This window comes from Camelus ferus, chromosome 28, assembly GCF_009834535.1.
Source record: "Camelus ferus isolate YT-003-E chromosome 28, BCGSAC_Cfer_1.0, whole genome shotgun sequence".
Classification (NCBI taxonomy): domain Eukaryota; kingdom Metazoa; phylum Chordata; class Mammalia; order Artiodactyla; family Camelidae; genus Camelus; species Camelus ferus.
In genome coordinates, this window is record NC_045723.1 from 7,494,021 (window position 1) to 7,513,348 (window position 19,328).

Consider the following 19,328-nt stretch of genomic DNA (forward strand, 5'->3'; position numbering starts at 1 on the left):
AGTTAAGCAACAAGGAACTACTGACAGCCCAGGGAACTATATTCATTCAATATCTTGTAATAACCTATAGTGGAAAACAATCTGAAAAAGGATGTATGTATGTACAACTGAATCACTTTGCTGTACATCTAAAACTAACACAACACTGTAAATCAAGTATACATCAATTAAAAAACTAATTTCATTGTTTCATTTTCATTTGTTTTTAATGTGGTTACTAGAAAATTTAAAATTATCTCCAGGGCTCATATTTTATTTTTATTGGACAGCATTGCCCTAGAGGGGTCAGTGCAAAGTCACCTATCGGGCCAGGGGCACACCGGAGCTAATCCCACTGCTCCTACTGCTTTTTGGCATAGTTTCCCAGCGCTTGAGGAACTAGGGGGAGAGCCTGACATACAGATGGGAAATGGTCTGCACTGTGCCCAGGAAAGAGGTGAAGGATGCTGCCTGGCCATTTATATCCTGTGCAAGGGCTTCAACCCTCCCAGCAGCAGGGAGAAAAGGGTACATGGACCTCAGGGAGGGCGAGCCCTGACTGCCTGCCTGGGGGAGTTTGCACAGGGGTGGCAGGGGGACCTCAGCCTGGCAGCTGGGTCCAGCAAAGGAGGTGGGGTGCACATACCTCCAAAAAAGGCACCCCCGTAGACCCAACACCTGTTCCTTCCTTCCGTTCCTTTTTGACACAGTCGTTGGAGATTTAAAAATTTATATCAGATGAAGTCATACCCCCCCTGCTTAAAACCCTCCAGTCAACCCCTGTGCACATGCAGTCAAACCCACACTCTACAGTTTGATCTGGCCTCCGCCGTCCACTCTGATTTTGTCTCCTACTCCCTCCCTTCCCCACAGCTTTTTTGACTGTTCCCACTGCCAGGGACACCCTTCCCTGGATCTCCTTGTCATTCCCATCATCTCAGCTTTGATGTCTCCTCAACCCCTCTCCCCTCCACCGCCTTCTGCCCAACCCAAAGTAGCACCTCAAACACCCCCCCCCCGCACTGTTTCAGTTCTCTGCCCAGCACATCCTTACTGCTGGTGGTGTTTTATATGTTCGATGTCCGTCTCCACCAATAGAATGTGATGTCCCCGAGGGCGGAGACCTAGCCTGTCTCAGATCCTAGGACAGGGGCTGGCTCTTGAAGGCAATCCATAAGTTAGTGCTGAATGTAGAAGACCCCGGAGCAGTGCCCACAGCCGTGCGCGAGGACCCAGTTCCTACAACACACACGTGCGACGTTCTTGGTAAAATGCTGCATTGAATCCCCCACCCTCAGAGCTGCCGTCATCTGCATTTCGGAGGAAATGGAAGAGTCCAGTTCATTCCGTGGCGGCTGAGGTTCAAACCCTGACCTGGCTCCAAAGCCACGCTCCTGCTTGCCCTGTCACTGTTTCTAGCCTTTTTTGCTCCAGCCCTTCCCCCAGGACCTGGAAGACAGACCCCAGCTAAGGCTCTAACCCTCCCCCCACCGCAAGTGCTCCTGCAGCCCCCGCCCCTCCCCCAACACCCCTCCCCCCCCAACACCCCTCCAGGGACACAAAGGGCTCCGAGTGGAGTCGTCTGTGTGCTGCCCTTTCTTCCCCACTGGCTTATGGACTCTCTGTGAATAGGGCCCGTGTGTCCTACATCGGAATCTCCACCCCTTGCCTGCTGCCACTGCGCATAACTGTTCTTGGTATACAGCAGGGACCTAATAATCATTTGCTGCTGGAACAAGCGACTGAGTGGAGGAGAGCCTTTTCGCCTTTGACCCAAGGGCGCAGGGCCTGTCATCTGCCACGCCCCCTCCTTGGCGGGTTCCCCCCCCCCCGCCCCCATCACCTTCTGCTCCAATCACTTTCCCCTCATTCCTTTTCCTTAGGTCAAGTAGGCCCAGATCACTTATGCTTCTCATCACTTATGCTTCTCATCACTTACGCTTCTCATCACTTGGCATCAGCCCTACTTGCGCGGAAGTGTCCTCCGCCTGTGAAAACCCTGGGAGCCTGTGTACCCGCCCCCCCCCACCTTACGCGTCACACTCTTACCCGCCCCTCCCCCACCGGGCTCACAGTCCTCCCAGGGCCCCCAGGGAGGCCCCTCTATCGGGCATCCCCCCTCCTCCCCCATTATCCTGAGCTTCGCCCCTCTCCCCCTGGACTGTTTACACAGCTGCAGAATGAACCGACGCTCATTTCTCCCCTCCCCTCCCCAAGCCCCGGGTTAATATATGTATATTTCCGGCTCCCCACAACTTGGGGCAGTGGGAATGCTACCCCAACCCTCCTCCTGTAAGTAGTCCATCCGCTGATAATGGCACTTTCTGGGGACTGGAAACGCATGCTGAACCGCTTACAGTAAATGAGCTCGTGGACGCCTACGCAGGCTGCCTTTCCGCGGCCCAAGGGGCCAGCGGCTGTTCCGCGCCACCTGAGCCCCAGAATGTAAGCAATGGAAAGGTAGGCACACCGCAGACCCCCAGGGGACCAGGGTTCCAGCCAGGGACAACTGCAGTGGGCATCCTTGTTTGAGGATCACAGCATCCAAGGCTTGAGCAAGTTGCGGGCAAGTTGCAGGGGGAAAAAACACTCCCCACTAGACAAACTGTCCAGTTCTAACAAGTATCTTAGAACTAAACTAAGTAAATTAACTAACGAAAGACTTGGAAAGCATTTTGGACATCTCCAAACCTAAGATGTGCCCCAGCGATCAGCTCCGTGACCATACTCCAAGCCAGGAGGGAAGACCACACCAGACGCGTCTCAAAGCACTCGTCATTAGCGTAGGTAGTGGCGGCAGTACCCCAGACTGGCCTGGATTAAATCCGATCAGAGGACAAATGAAAGAACTCAAGACAGTGACTCCTGGAAAGCCATGGAACTTTTGAGGTTTCTGTCTCTAAAGAAGAATTATTACTTTGCCTTCTGACTAACTTTCTCCAAGGAACTAGTCTGGGGCTTTTGTTGCCTCCCGTGGTCCACTCCCCCAGGGTGACACATTCTCAGACAGATAAATACATACAGCCTGCCCAAACCCCCACCCACCCCGCCACCGGGGTCTCAGAACTGCAGGCACCAAGGGTCACTTTGCTTTTCTACTTAGGGATTAACAAATATTCCTTTTCAACAGATTACCTGATTTGTCTGATGGGGTGGCCACAGCTAGAAACCTGACAAGTCAGATTTCTTTTGAAACACTTTCACACTCTGGGCCTCAGGGTCAAGCAGCACGTTTACACAAACTCATCCAGAGGCCACCGCCACACACCTAGGAGAGGAGACCCTGGGGTCTGACCCCGGCCGGGGGACCCTCTGCAGGGAAACACGGGGATGACAGCCCTGATTCTGTCTGTGATGTCTTCATGGGGTCCAGGACAACCCAAGTCAGCTCAGAGCAAAGGATGGAGCTTGGAAAAAAATCTGCTTGTACTCAGAGAGTGCCCACCAGGACTAAAGCACATGCTGACACACACAGGAATCCCTGCAGAGCTGCTAAAGCCACCCTGGCTGATCTGAAAGGCTGTCACACGGCCAAGGTTTGATCATCACCAGAAAGGTGCGTGATTTATCCTTGCGCTTGAGATCCTAATGCCTGGGTTAGTGGAGAGCCTCACAGGTACACACCTCCTCACTGAGCTTCGCAAGGTCCTGGGTCACAGGAAGAGCATCAGGCCCACTCACAGGTGAGGGAGTGAGCGCCTGGTCACACCAGACACTCCCCTTAGGGGCTACGCTCCGGGCGTCTCCAGAGGGGGGATGACAGACCAGTCCTGCCACCCAGGGCTGGGTTTCTGCATTGTAGGACGAGGAAGAGGCTTGTGAGAGGGCAGGGGAGGACAGGCAGAATCCATCATCAAATTAAACTCATAAAATCCGAGCGCTCTGGATTAATATTGGTGTGTTACTTCTACTTAGTATGGACTCAGGCTTAAACTAAGGGAAAATGAAAACAACTTTGACAGCCATTTCCTTGCTTTCTTTCTCCACCCAAGAGGCACCAGTGGTTAACAGTATGGTGGCAACAAGTGGGTCAAAGGTCAGCCCCTCAGCCAGCGCTGGTTTCCATGGAGATGGCGCCTATTCATCCAGCACACAGAGCCTCTTCACAGCCACTTACACACAATTGAGCTATTACTGAGAGCCCAGGAGAGCTGTGTCTGGAGCACGGTGCACTAGACAGGGCAGGGTTTAATGGAGCTGATTAAATGGTAGTTGGGGAATTATCCCAGAGCAGGATTTGGGAATGCCCTTCAGAAACAAGTCAGATCCCCAAGCCTCATCCCATTCCCAGCACCCAGGATAATGCCAGCATCTACACACCCCGGCTCACCTCACCCTTCTTCCCATGTGTCCAAAGTTGAGGACAAACCCTTGTTCTGAGATTCCCGGACCTCTGGCATCTTTATCATTTGCTCAGCATCGCTGTATTTTTTGTGATTTAGGAAAATATCGACCCAAAGACAAAGAATGAAAATTTAAGTAGGTGATTCACTTGGGGCATCAAATAAGTTCCAGTGGATGGAGAGTGTGGTTCAAAACCAGTACTTCTTAGAGGGGAGACACTCTTTGGCATTTGTCTGGGAATTCTTGAAATCTTGTTTTTCTGAAAGAGTGGGGGCAAAGTTTCTTCACAATATGCACTGCCACCTGTAATTTATCAGACATAGCTTCTACCAGCAAATTCCCACAGCCTTTCAATCAGAGCGGAACAATATGAAATGAGAAGTAAAATGACTAGAAGTGTAAAAAGCCTTAGGAAAAAAAATTATTCTCACACAAAAACTTTAGGTGAATGTTTTATCCATAACCACCCCGACTGGAAGTAATCCAAATGTCTGCTGACAGGTGAATGAATCAGCACACACTGGCTCATCCACACACTGGAATACTATTCAGGAGTGAAAAAGAACTGCTGAAACAGGCAGCAGCAATAATAAATCTCAAATGCATTCTATTAAGTGAATGAAGCCAGATTCAAAAGGCCACACACTGCATGAATCCACTTCTATGTCATTCTGGAAAAGGCAAAACCTATAGGCGTGGAGACCAGATCCATGGTTTCCAGGATTTGGGACTGGTTACAGGGGTGGGTTGCCTCTCAGAGGATGCCAAGCTGGTGGCAGATGGACTTGTTCTGTACTGTGACTTTGGTGGTAAGCTTTGTCAAAACCCATAGAACCGTACTCCAGAAACAGTGAATTTTATAGTATGCCACAAAAAGAAAAAAAATCTCTGAATTTAGTCCTTTAGAAACAGGGTACTGACTCTTCAGGCCAGGATGAAACAATGAAGAATCTGTGCGATTCTCCCGAATTACACCTGCCCGGCTCCAAGCGCAGCGCACTTTTTTCAGTCCCTGACTCTGTTCTCTCTAACCCGGTGAAGGTAAAGATGAATATATTCAAGACCCGAAGCTCATCTGTTTCTGTTTTTTGCGGTCTTGCTCTTTCTGTGTATGATTTGGGAAGAAAAACTAATAGTGGAGGAGACATCCCTTAATAAGTAGGAGAGGAAATAGTGGGAAGAGGATGAAAAGAAAGCAGTGCATGGGGGGAGGGTGTGTAGCTCAGTGGCAGAGCGTGTGCTTGGCATGCATGAGGTCCTGGGTTCAATCCCCAGTACCTCCATTTTAAAAATAATAATTTAAATAAATAAATAAATAAATAAATAAACCTAATTACCTCCCCCCCAAATTAAAAAAAAAAAAAAAGCAGTTTATGATCTCAAGTGGGTTAATGTCCATATGCTGAACAGAGGTGAATAAATTCAAGGTCTTGGTGCAGAAGGTCAGTGCGGCCTCACAGAGGTCATCCAGATCCCTGGAATGGCAGCTTCACCAGGACACTCGTATCCCTGCTGTGGCCCCAGTGGCCAGGACAACATGGCGCCCACATGCATGTGACAAGATGCATAATCCGTATTTGCCCAATAATGAACAGCCCTGAGGCAGGAGCTCAGAGGAGACAATTTGATTAGAGAAAAATGGAGAAGAAATACATGGAAGATTCACACAGGTCAAGCTGAGTATTAGGAAGTGTGCCAAGAGAGATTTAAAATAACATTACAAAACTGAACACACATAAAGCAAAACATAAAAAAAAAAACACCCCACAAAATCAACCTCCAAAGCGAAGGACAGAAAGCAGACGGCTCAGAACGAATGGCACGGGAGCCCTGACTCTCCAGCCCTGAGCTACTGACCCCGGACCTGTTTGCCAAGCTGGCCTCTGATCTCACAGGCTCCCTGCTCAGACCTGGAGGGAACACACAGTGAAAAGCGAAAACATCCCAACAGGGCTAACACTTCCATGTCTTACAATGTCCAGGCTCTGTGGTCAGAACTTGACTAGCATTAACTCACTTCATCTTCACAACAACCATCTGAGGTGGGAGCTGTTGGGTCCCATTTTACAGATTGAGAAAACCGAGGCGCAGGGAGCTTTCTGACTAGCCCAGGGTGGGATCTGAACCTACCCTGACCCGAGGGTCTGTGTAACCCTTACACAACCGGAAAATTGGATAAATCCATGAAGACAAAGGTTATCAGAGGTCAAGTCTTCCACCCACAGACATCCCACCACTAAGGGCAGGAAGGGCATGGGAGGGGGTATGGCTGAACTGACAGCTACATACGTGACAGTAACTTTTGGTGCCCCCCCAAAAGACTGCTTCAGTGTCTAATGTTCCTCCCAGGACCAGGGAATGGAGTTCTGTCCAGAGTGGAGAGGCAAGTCAGGGACATTCAAAACTACGTTATCTGCAGACAGTCAGGGTGGAGAGAAGACGACACGGGAAGGCTGTCTTCCGGAAAGTGAAAGGCCATCATGTGGATGAGGAGGAATTCAGTTTGCTCTGGGCTGCCCCCGTCACTGCAGGTGTCCAGGCAGAGGCCAGACAACAAATTGTTGGACCAGATAGCCCTGTGATCTCAGCTAACAATTAATTATTCTCAGATGCGAAGTGATTCTCAGGTCTCCGAGAGCAAGTAAGGAATGGAAAGGCACAGCTCCAGCTCAAAGAAGAAATGCAAACCTGGCTGCTGCGTGGAGATGTCATGTGCGGCCAGGTCGGAGTTGAACCCTGCAGCCCAGAGCATCCTGACCGACCCCATTTCCCAAGGGCTGGTGACCCCGTCAAACCTAGCTGGGGTGAGGCGGGCTGTTCCTTCTGGCTTGCTTTCAACCTCGTCCATCAGTAAGATTCCTGCAGGTGTTTCAAAGGATTTTCAATGCACCCCATAATGTTTCTGGGAACATTTATATGTTCTCCCCCCCAACTAAATAGGGCATTAATCCTGAGAACCGATTTCAAAAGTCAAGGGGTCTATCCAAGCTTAGACTAAGTTTTGGAAAGTTTACGATATTTGTTCCTTTATGACAAACTAACAGCAAATTAAAAGGCGACAGACATCCACCTACCCTGTCAAGCTTTTCCTCGGGCAACACAATCAAGGCGACTATATATGGTGTACAGTCTAGGAAAACCAATAAAAATATTGACAACTCGAGGCCATTACTTTTTTTTTTAAGGACCTGTAATCCTACTGGCTCTACCCTACAGAAGAGAGTGCCACGTAGGGGTGCAGGAGACATGGGTACCCTACGGTAGCCCCAGGAACAAACTGGCTCAGCCCACCGTAAGGAAACTTGGCAACATGACCAAGAGCTTCAAAATGTTTCTAACCTTTCACTCAAGGAGCCCACGTCTGGGAATCCACTCTAGGGTAATAATCCTAAATTCAGAAAAATCTTTACTCATAAAAGACATGCACTGCTCTATTGTTTGTAAGCGTAAGATTCCAGAAAAACCTGAGTTTCTAAAAATAGGGGGACGGTTATGTGTCCACTGAAGATAAAGCTTGTGGTAAAGTATTACATGAAAGAAGCCAGATACCAAATTAGACATCAGTCTAAAGACAGTGATGTGTTTTTTTCCCTTCATAATCTGTTTGGTCTTTTTTAAAAAAAAATTATCTATTTATTTTTTAATTGAAGTACAGTCAGTTACAGTGTGTCAGTTTCTGGTGTACAGCACAATGTCCCAGTCATGCATATACATACACATATCCATTTTCATATTTTTTTCATTAAAAGTTATTACAAGATATTGAACATAGTTCCCTGTGCTCTACAGAAGAAACTTTTTTAAAAATCTAGTTTTATATATAGTGGCTAACACTTGTCAATCTCAAACTCCCAAATTTATCCCTTCCCACCCCCTTTCCCCGGTAACCGTAAGATTGTTTACTGTGTCTGCCAGTCTGTTTCTGTTTTGTAGATGAGTTCATAGTATGAAGACACTGATGTTTGAAAAGAGAAACAAGTATGTAATTTACACACCAGGAGAAAGTTCCGGCAGAAACTGGACCCACGTGTTTAAACGGTTATATTTGGGTGACAGGATTAAGTGACATTAAGAAAAATCTCATCTTATAATAACCTTTAATGAAAAAGAAAATGAAAATGAATATATGTACATATATGCATGACTGGGACATTATGCTTACACCAGGAATTAACACACTGTAACTGACTATACTTCTGTTTTTTTTTTTAAAAAAAAAAGGAAAGAACAGTGTAGTCCTTATGGGGGCTTGGCTTTAAGGACTAAAGGATTTCTTATTTGCCAGACAGTGTTAAATCGCACAGTCTCCCATACTTTGCTGTCAGCAGTCCCTTGTGCACTCTTCCCTGGGCATTTGCTTCGTGTTTCTCCCTCCTCATTCTCGGCGCATCTAAATCCAGTCCACCTGTGGAAGCCCACACCCACACATCACTGCTTGCAGACCCTTGTCCTGCAGGTCTCCTGACCAGGCCTGGCCCAGGCTGGCCCCTCTCTTCCCTCCCTCCCGTTTACTGGTCTGGCTCAAACACGCAACTATATGGCAAGCATTTCAACTCCTATACTGGATCTTCCAGGTGAAAAAAATATATACACATATACATAAAGCTTTTTATTTTGGAAAATTTCAAACATATACAAAAGGAGCGAGAATAATATAAGGAGCCTGGTTAAGCCCTCAGGCACGCTAGCTCGTGGCCAATCTCGGTTCATCTACTCCCGTCCACTCCACGGTCACCCCACCTTGAGCCCCAAACGTCTGTGAAACAGACCCCAAGTAGCACATCATTTCACTGTGTATCTCAAGAAGACAGGAATTCTAAAAGTTTCTACAAAATGATTATGATGTTTTTATATGTAACAGTACTCTAATACTATAAAATATCTTTTATATTTTCCTGATTGTTTTAAAAATCATTTCCCCCCTACAGTTGATGTATTTCAATCAGGACCCAGATGTGGTCCATACATTGCTGTGGGTCAGTCTACGTCTTTCCCTCTCTCTTTTGAGCCTTTTAATCCTTAGCTGTCCGACAGGTATCTATCAGAGAGAAGGAGGTATTCCATAATCCTTTAAGCACCAAAATACTTTCTAATAATACATGAAACCAAATCATTTAACTACTTCTCAGTAGTTTTAAAAAACGTTACTTTTAGTTATAAAACTACCTATAAATAAAACTATAGGTACATATTTTTTTAAAGTAAAGAAATAACTGGTAACACTAATGTACCCATTACCCATACTGAATAATTTAACACTTCCCCACACTGATCTCAGAGCTCACCTGACTTTTTTTTTTTAAATAGAAATGAAGTGTTTCTGATACACAGGTAAAGTTTCTAATCTCAGCCATTCATTTCCCCACCCTCCCCAGAAGTTAACTATTGTCCAAAAGTGCTGTTTATCAAGCCTCTGCATGTGTCTATAATTTTATTTACATGTATTTAATACATATATGTATTAGCCACAGTTTACAGATTCAGTCTGGGTGTTTTCTTCAACTTTTTATTTAGAAAACATTTACGGGAAAATTGTAGGAGAAGAACAGTGAAAACCCATCTGTCCTTCAACCAGATTTATCGTCATTAACATGATCCCAAATTGGCTTTATGTTTACCTCCCTCCCCTCTATACAGGTGCACACACGCACGCGCACACACACACACTTATTTTGCTGAATCATTTGAAAGTAAATTGTAGTTATTTTGACGCCTCACCCTCCAATCCCTCAGCAAGGCTCTCCTAAGCCCCAGGACACTCTTCTATGTAACCACAGTGAAAGTATCACTCTCGGGAGCGTTTTAAACGTTCATATTAATGCTGTTACATTGTGAGTATCCTTTAGCAACTTGCATTTCCCAATCAACATTAGACTTCTGGAAATCATTCATGTTATGCCCGTAGCTCTGGTTAATTCACTGCATTCTACCATACAGCTGTATTTGTTTACTTAGTTAATATGCTGATGGCTATGCAACGTCCCAGTTGGTGCTTCTGCATGCGACGCAGCAACAGTTATTCTGGGTCACGGCCCTTGCGCCCCGTGCAGGAGATCTGCTGAGTCACAAGACACGGGCAGCTTCCGTTTTACTAGCTGTCACCAAATCACTCCTCCAAGTAGGTATACTGATTTAAGCATCGTTTGTTAACCAACATCCTTGTCAACACCTGTGCTCTTGGACTTTAATTTTTGCCATCTCATTGTTTTAATATCATTTCCCCGATCCGGCTTCTCTTTTTAAACAGAAAGCATAGAATGCATTTAACCTCTTCTGGTCATCCTGTAGCACCACCGTGACCCCCCCGTTACCAAGCACCCTGCTGTATTATCGCTGCACCTCTTTGCCTTTGACTAGGTGGTCAGCTGCCACTTAATCTGACCATCCAGTAACCAAGCGGTGCTCCTAAATCAACTTCGTAAAATCCTGGGTAAAGGTCCAGGGGCCCCACCTCTGGATTAAAGAGCAAGAACTCTAGTAAAGAACAACATGACCAACTTTTCAGTGGGACGAGGGCCTGTTTTAACTGAACAGTTCCTCGTTCTTGATTTTAATACAGCTGTTTGAAACACTGAAAGTATAATATCTAGATAAGTACTGCAAACTCCCAACTCTGGGATGTAGTGAAAAAAAGGACAAGACAGAGGTCAGAGAGCTTATCCCCTCCTCTTAACAGAAAGGTGTGCAGCCCCCCCAGCCCAGTGAAAGGAAGCAGCGTCATTTCAGTTACTCAGGAGGGGACATGGCAGAAAGGAGAGACGGGCAGAAGGCACGTGACGACGGAAGATACGCTCAGCTACGAGTCAGACCCGGCTGCTGATTCCAGTTCGTTTTCCTAGTCTGTACAAGGAGATAAACTAGATTGCTTAAAATTTTTGTTCTTTCAACTCAAACACTCAATGGTTCTACGATACCATAAACACCTGTGAAAAATTCGTTTTACTTCAGCCCTAGACAAAACTGGGATTCATAAGGCTGATCCTGAATCATCAAAAACAAAATGAAATGGAAAACAAGAAACAAAGTTTCTATCTTCATTATTTAAGAAGTCAGAAAAGCGTAGGATGCATTTTAGAACAGTTCCATCAAAAACGGCTAAAGTTAATTTCAGCATTTTGAAAAACGAGCATTTACTGTCTGGAGAACCAAATTTCGTAAGGGATAAAAGGCACAGATACATGAAATTTTTACCCCATAAATACACAGTGAACACTCTCAGGTACCCTTTCTAGGCATGGGGAGAGAGGAACTCCATTTCTGATCCCAAGGAATTCATGATCTAATGGAGGAGATAGATGAGAAAAACAATTGTTTTAATATAAACTGATTGGTGCTATTTAATGCTAGTATGGGCTGTTGGGGGAAGGGGACAGAAGTCGATCACGATCAAGAGTAGGAAGTTGATGTGGTTGCCAGTGGGGAGGTGGGGTGGGAAGGGACAGACTGGGAGTTCAAGATTTGTAGATACTGACAGGTATATATAGAATATATAAACAAGCTTATACTGTGTAGCACAGGGAAATACATACATATATATATGTGTGTGTGTATATATATATATGTATATATACACACACACACACACACATACACACACACAAGATCTTGTAGTAGCTCACGGTGAAAAAGAATACAAAAATGAATATATGTATGTTCATGTATGACTGAAAAATTATGCTGTGCACCAGAAATTGACACAACATTGTAAACTGACTATAACTCAATAAAATTAAAAAAAAATAGGAAGCTGATGGGCTCATCTGGTCCAGTCACTGGTGAACATGTACTGAGGCGTGAATACGCCCATAAAGCATCAGCTTCTTCTAAGACGACATCAGTGTCTGGAAGTGTTTAGAGCAGGGGGTGCCTACACCATGTGTCATGAGATTCACCTCCTGAATGAAGATGGTTAGCCTCTGAAGACTTCTGACCAATCTCCAGCGTTCTCGGGACAAGAGGGTCACTGAGACGAAGGGGCTCTCTCCACTCTCCAGGGGGCTTCCCATCACTGGAACGGAAGGCAGGCTAGCGGGACCCCGGCTACTCCTAGAACTGCTGCTGGGTGTTGTCCCGCAGCGCTTGGCTCACGTACCTCCTTGCCAGGGCCACCCCTCACCCCTCCGAGCCTGAGCCACTCCTCTCACAGGTATTCCATCTGACGTTTTATTCTGCTTTGTCAGTATCGTAAGGACTGGTTTTCCTGTTTGTTCCCCTGCAATTCAAGCTCCCACAGGCTGGGACCCTGTCATGTTCTACTTGGTAACCACAGAAGGTGTTCAGTCATTGTTAAATGGATGGACGGATGCATGCACCCCAGGCATTCTTCCAAAGCAGGCAGGGAGGGCGTTGATACTGCTGCTCTGATTAATTTCACAACATGCACACATCCTAGAAGCATAAGAAAGCATGGAAAATGTCTGTGGGCTGGTGTGTTTGTTTGGATTGGTTTTCTTTTCTGAGGCAAAACGAAGAGGGTAAAAGGAGCGGAGTTAACATCACTAACCACTCACTGAAAGTTGTTTGGAATCCACCGTTTCCAAAAACTCCCAGCACAGCAGGATGCGAGGTTCCCAGATGGCAAGTGGGCTGTCGGGTCTTCACGGGCAACGGAAATGGCAAATTGCATTTTGCACAGTCACATACCTTCTCAGCAGATCCCAACTATTATTTCCGCACCAGTCAAGTAATTCAAGGGCGGGAGTGGCGCGTAGATAAATGGTGCCCAGAGTGGGGGAGGGGGTGAGGGGAAGGCTGGGCAGAGAGGGTTCAACCTTGCCCGTAGTTTGTCAGTTTCCTTTCATCCCTTCTGAATAAAGTCTGCATTCCTTTTCTCCCAGAAGGGCAGCCCCGCTCCCCACCTAACACAGCCCTGAACACGGTGGATTCCGTGCCCCTGAAGCCGAGGTCCGCAAGGAAGCTGAACGCAGGCCAGTGTTAGCGCAGGAGAGAAAGGGAGATTGTCCCCCTGGCCAAGCTCAAACATTTCATTCTCTTCCTAGGCCTCAAAACCCTAATTTGACCACAAAAACCTGGCCTCTGGTGTTTCTGTTATGAGTATCGGATTCCTCCGGCTGAACTTGGCTGTTCACTGCCTGAACAAATTACATTAACAATACAGAGAAATGTATACAGGGCCTTAAAAACACTGCTGAGCAGGGACCAAAACAAAGGCGGTGGTGTCCTAGCAACCAGCCTCACCCCCCAGCAGCCTCTGGCCCTGCCAGGGATTGTAAGCCATTCAGCTCCTCTCTTCTCTGCAAACAATTAGGGACAGAGAAGTCACAATTACAGATGGGATTTACAGCCAGAGGAGCAATCTATAAATCACGGAGCTCCCACCCCCAGCCATTCCCAGCCAGATAATCAGAGCCAGATGTTCGTCACAGCTGCTTCAGCGCGGGTACACTGCTGTCCAACTCGACCATGCCCCTGCTCTGAGAACCGGCAGAGGCTGCAGCCAGAGAATCCGGCCAAGCCAGAGGGGGCCTCTGCACCCTGGAGCCGGCCCAACTGTAGGAAAAGTTGGGTCGTGTGGGAACCGTTTGGTAGAGCGACCACAGAGATGCCCGGCACTCTCCTTGGTGAGCACGGTGGCTCCCGGACTTCCCGCGGACTTTGCACAATTTGGTGATTGTGGCCATTAGCAGCAGCGGCAGCATTAGCATTCATTATCACTTGTGAAGCACTGAGCATCCAGCGAGGACTTCACAGGTCATCCCTCACTGCAGAGCACTCCTGAAAGATCAGCCAAGTCACAGAGCAAGAAACTGAGCCCTGGAGAGGGCAACAGTTTTCGAGAAGGTCCCAGGGCCAGTAAGAAGCAGGGCAGCAACTCAAAGCTGGATCAGCTTGAAACTGATGCCCAGTCATCTCGTTAAATCATGGAGCAATGGAGACTCTGATTCAGGATTTAGGTTGGCAGTTTCCAAATTACTCTCTTGACTGTCAAGACTTGGAAGAGACTCGCATTCGTTACTTTATTCCTTCATAGTGGCTGTAGTTTAAAACTTCTGGACTGAACCAAGTCAAATTGTTAGGATCTGGGGCCACGGGACAGCAAACTCCAAGGGTAGGAAAAGCCAGACTATTCAAATATTGCCAAGGTGCTTTTCTTCACAGCCCTCCTTTTATGCACATTTTAAATTTTTTGTGATAACGTACACACAATGATGAGCACACATCTTCACTGTACAGACCGATTAACTTTTACATATGTATAAACCCGTGTAACCAACAGTAGATCAAGATACGGAACATTCTAGAACCCATTCTAGAAGTTTCCCATGTGTCCCCTCCCAGTCATTACTCCTTTGCCTCTAAAGTAGCCACTATTCTGATCTTCATCGTCATAGACATTTTTGCCTCCGTCTGAGCAAATGGAATCACAGAGCGTGTCTCTGGTGTAAAGATACACCTTTTGAGCAGTTTGGGTTATTCTCAGGGTGAAGCCCACGCTCCCGAGTAAAAACTACCAACAATGCCAATAACCCATGATGAAAAAGAATATGAAAAAGAATATATATTTATATATGTGTAACTGAATCATAACGCTGTACACCAGAAACTCACACAACATTGTAAATCAACTATATTTCAATGAAAAAATTAAAACCAAAACTGCCAAGAATGAAAACTTGACATTGCATTACAGTCCTGTCCGCTACACCAGCTTTGCTCTGTAAGGCAATCCCGTGGCATTTGCAATTCCTCTTCCCAGGACCCTGCTCATGGCGTCTAAGATGCCCTGTCCTCAAGGGGCGGACAAGCCCCTGGCCATCTGTCTTCGAGCACTGCTGGTAACTGAATCTGGTAGTAACAAGCTGTGTTTACCCCACTTGTCACCCTCATCCTTCACCCACTGACAGCCACCATCTTTCACTCCACAGGAAGTGCAGCGGGGCACGGAGGATGTGGCCGGGGCTCTTCATGGGAGGAGCAGGATGACACCGGCTGGAATGTCTGGGCTCCGAGTGCCCTCTGGGTTCGGGCTGTCCCTCACCCTCTCACCTCCCCAGTAGGAGCCCTCCCACCGGCACATGAAGAGGCTGCCCACTCACCACACACGCACACGGGCTCCCTGCAGGGTTGGGACTTTCACTCAGAAGTCTAGGCAGGAAAGCCACCAGGCCTGGGGGTGGGCATGGGGTTGCAAGAAGTTGCGGTGGAGATGATGTAAAGAGGCCAGCACAACAGGAAGACGTCCTGAGCAAAGCACCGGGAGGGAGGGGCAGGGTTTTCCTTTCTTGGCTTTCTCCGCCGCAGTCTTGACCTCCCCCAGAAGCGCACTGCTGCTCACCTTAACTCCTTGGCGCCGCCCCAGCTTCCCTTCCCAGGGTGGTTATTTTTAGCTGCGCTCAGCACCTGTTTGTTTCCATGACTGTTTTAAAATTCTAAATCTGTTGGCACACTGGGACACAGGACTCTCCAAGGGATCTAATGCTACCAGCCGGAAGTGGCGGATCCTCAGGAATTCATTCTCTGGTCCAAGCATTTATGGCCGACACATAAATGCAGTGACGCTCCCTTCCAAATAAAACAGCGGGGCATGGGACTCCACAGAGGGTATTCTGGGGTGTGACTTCTAGACGCAAGAGACGATCGAAGGGGTACGATTAGGGGAAGTGTGGCGTGTTCTTGGTTAGTAGGCCTGTGTCTGCTGATCTGTGATGGGGACCCCTAGGAAATTTCAGAACTTGAAATTGACACAGATGCAGGCCACTCTCAAGGTCAGCGTTTCCAAGCCCAGTGCAGTCTTCTGTCACTGCCGCTCGGGTCCAAAAAGGAGCCGGGGCCCATCCACACACCTGGCCCTCAAAGCCCTCCCCCACTCCCGGCACACTGGGAGACTGGAGGCTTCCCATTCAAGGCATCTCCTGGGCGCTCCAGTCTCAGCAGACACACCCTCCCTTCCACCCCGGCCCCTTCTGGGACTCCTCCTGGAGCCAAACATTCTCTGCTGCTGGGAGACAAGTTTTGTCCTGTTCTAGTCCTGGGGGTTTCTAAAGGCCAGTCTGTTTCCTAACCTGGTAACTGACACGGGAGATCCTTCCTGTAAGCCTGTTCGGACCGCACGGTGACCCTGACACCACAGCCTGCTCAGCGGGTGGTGTTCGGATCCAAAGGAGGAATGCCTGTAACCCAACCTGTGAGTGAGCACATCTTTGCTCAGGGGCTGAGGGCGTGAGGAGCACCTGGGCCCAAAACCTTGTGCAAGTCACACAGGAGCAGGTGAGAAAGCTCTCGGTGGCAGTGGAAGGAAGACTGTATATGGGTTTGCAGCCACTCAAAGCAGCCTGCACATTCCTACTTCCAAGCTTTGGCTCTTGCTGTTCCCCGGCCCGGCATCCTCTCCTTCCTCTCCCAGTTCACACTCGATTCAAAAGACAACTCAAAAAAACATCAAGACCTCAGACTGCAATGAGCCTTCCTTCCTCGAAATCAGAGGTCAAACACGAGAACACTTCTCAGGGCCAGGCGGAGAGTAGTCGTGATAATAAACAGAAACCATGATAATAATCATCCCGTGAGGCAGGCACCGTCACTGCCAGGATGTACAGAGGGGTCAGGTAACCTGCCTAAGGTCATGGCCGATGCTAAGTGGTGGGGCCAGGGTTTGAACCCAGCCCTGCTTGTGGCCCCAACCAAACACAGCTCTGCAGGAGGAGTGGGCGTGGAAACCGGGAGGGAGGGAGGCCGCCAACCTTCACCCCGCAGGAATTTGAGCCCAGCCTTGCTACACCTCTGATTTTTCAAGAGAAGCTTGAAGTTGGGATTTTTATATGATTTTTTTTTTGCTTGTCTGATGATCAGAACTCTTATTTTTTATTTTATTTATTTTTTTAATGCTGGTTTATTTTAGGTTATGTTTTTCAAGTTTCTCCAATTGTCTAGTTTCTTTCTTTTTTCATTGAGGTACAGTCGATTTACAACGTTGTGTCAATTTCTGGTGTACTGTAGAGTGATTCAGTCATACATATATATTCCTTTTCATAATCTTTTTCATTACAGGCTATTACAAGGTATTGGATACAGTTCCCTTTGCTCTACAGCAGGACCTTGCTGTTTATCTATTTTATACACAGGAAAACATGGGGCGCTTCACACATTTGCGTGTCATCCTCGCGCAGGGGCCACGCTAATCTCTGTATCGTTCCAATTTTAGTATATGTGTTGCCAAAGCGAGCACCGACAATTTCAAACTTTGCAAAATCACCGTACCAGCCCCAAGTCATGTCTGAAATGGGACTGGGCCAGTGGGCACAGGCCATGCCTGCCGGGAATAACGCCTCCGACCCCTGAGCCGGCACCGCTCCGTGGGGTCTCTCCTTGCAGGCCTGGAGTTCCGATGTTTGTGGTTGCAGAGAGCCCTCCTTCCCTAAATCACAAGCTAAGCGAGGACAGAGAGCAGGTCTTACAGTCCATCGCGTTTCATGAAATCCTACACGGCCTCTCGCCCTCCTGGGAAGAACAGGGGAGAGCCTGACTTTCTAGAAACCCTACTACGTGCCAACACTTGTTCTAGATTCTTCTATATATCGGCTTATGTAATCCTTATTCTTTCTAAACAAAGGCAGACCGTGAAGGGTTAAGAGGCGTTGAGTCTCTTACTAAAAGTCTCAGGCAGTGGTGGCAGCCCCATGCCCACTCCCTCCAGCTCCTTCCAGCTCCTTCCAGCTCCTTCCAGCTCCTTCCAGCTCCTTCCAGCTCCTTCCAGCTCACGGAGCAGTTGTAAATCCTGGTTGATGAGCTCTATCTCTGTGGTTCCAGGCAGGGAAATCAATTCTTAAATTAATGAATGAGGGAACTGTTTATGTTTGAAAAGCTCTCAGTAAATAATAAAGCACTTGGCTCCCTGGTCACCTAAGTTCTCAGAGCTCTCGGGGCTACGTCGTCTGCCTTGAGGACTGGACACTGCCCTGGAGACAAAGGCTTGTTCAGTGATGTTGGCTAAATTTCCAGGGGTGGGGGTCCCAGAGTAGGAAAGCAAAGTGTCTCGGGGGACAGGCCCCTCGTGCTGTGTGGCCAAAGGCAGCGCAGGGCGGAGGGGAGCCTTGAGTGGCCTCCCGGGGCCAGTCTCCTCACTTCTCCACACTCAAGTCTCCCACCTGTCAGATGGGGGTGATGAGCTCGGTGCTGACCGTGCTCACCGCTTCACAGGGCTGTTGTGCGTGTTCAGGGCCCTGTCTGGCCTGTGGCAGCCCCTCCAGAGTGGTGGTGTTCAGAGCCCTGTTGATGCGTCTCTGTCACCCCCATGGAAGGAAGAGGCCCAGCAGACAAGGACAGGGTGTCGGGACCGACCGGGATGAACCCAGCCCTCCACGCTGCCACCGGATGCTTCCTTCCACGGCCCAGGGAAAACTCCTCCGGTGAGTCTCGGCTGTGGCTCATGGTTTATGGTGGGTTTCCCTGGACCCTCTTGGGCTTCCACGTAGGCAATCAGCAAACCGTGATTGTCTTCCAATCTACTGTCTTGGCTGCCACACCCATGTAACCCTTCTCTCCCTCCCCAGCTCTCCGCACTTGTCATTTCCTCAAAGGAGAAGGCCCGTCTGTCTTGTCTACCTGGCAGTGACCCCGAGGCACCACTGGAGATGCCTGCCTAGGGGAGACCCTGTAGGGCTCAGCCTGGGTAGGTCCAAGGCCTCCCCAGCAGGGCAGGCAGCTCCTGGGAGAAGCCGGAAGGGAGATGGGGACACTCAGTGTGCGTGGAGAAGGGGGCAGGCAGGAGGGGAGACCTCCTAGGGGGTAAGGGCAGGGGCAGAGCTGACGTCACCATAAGGAAGCAGTAATGGTCACACGGCTGGGAGGGTCCCCCACCGGGTCTGACACAGGGCTAGGATCCAAGAAGTACTGTTGAATCAACACTGATCTGTGAAGATTATGTCCTGTCTCCACAGGCACAACCCAGGACAGATCCTTCTAGACTCTCGCCTTCTCCAGGATTTTAGGTATATGGAGACTGAAATGCTTCCTCTCTTACAAGGGATATTCATGTCTCAAATGGA

General features: G+C 48.2%; 1 protein-coding gene and 1 non-coding gene across 2 annotated transcripts in view; both read right to left on the minus strand.

Moving 5' to 3' along the window:
* TCF7L1 (transcription factor 7 like 1) overlaps positions 1-19,328 on the minus strand; it is a 144,289-nt gene that overhangs the window by 56,881 nt on the left and 68,080 nt on the right. The gene's annotated exons all lie outside the window — the stretch shown is intronic.
* On the minus strand, positions 17,406-17,509 carry LOC116660404. The gene has a single exon (XR_004315912.1). It is a non-coding gene; the product is annotated as a U6 spliceosomal RNA (small nuclear RNA).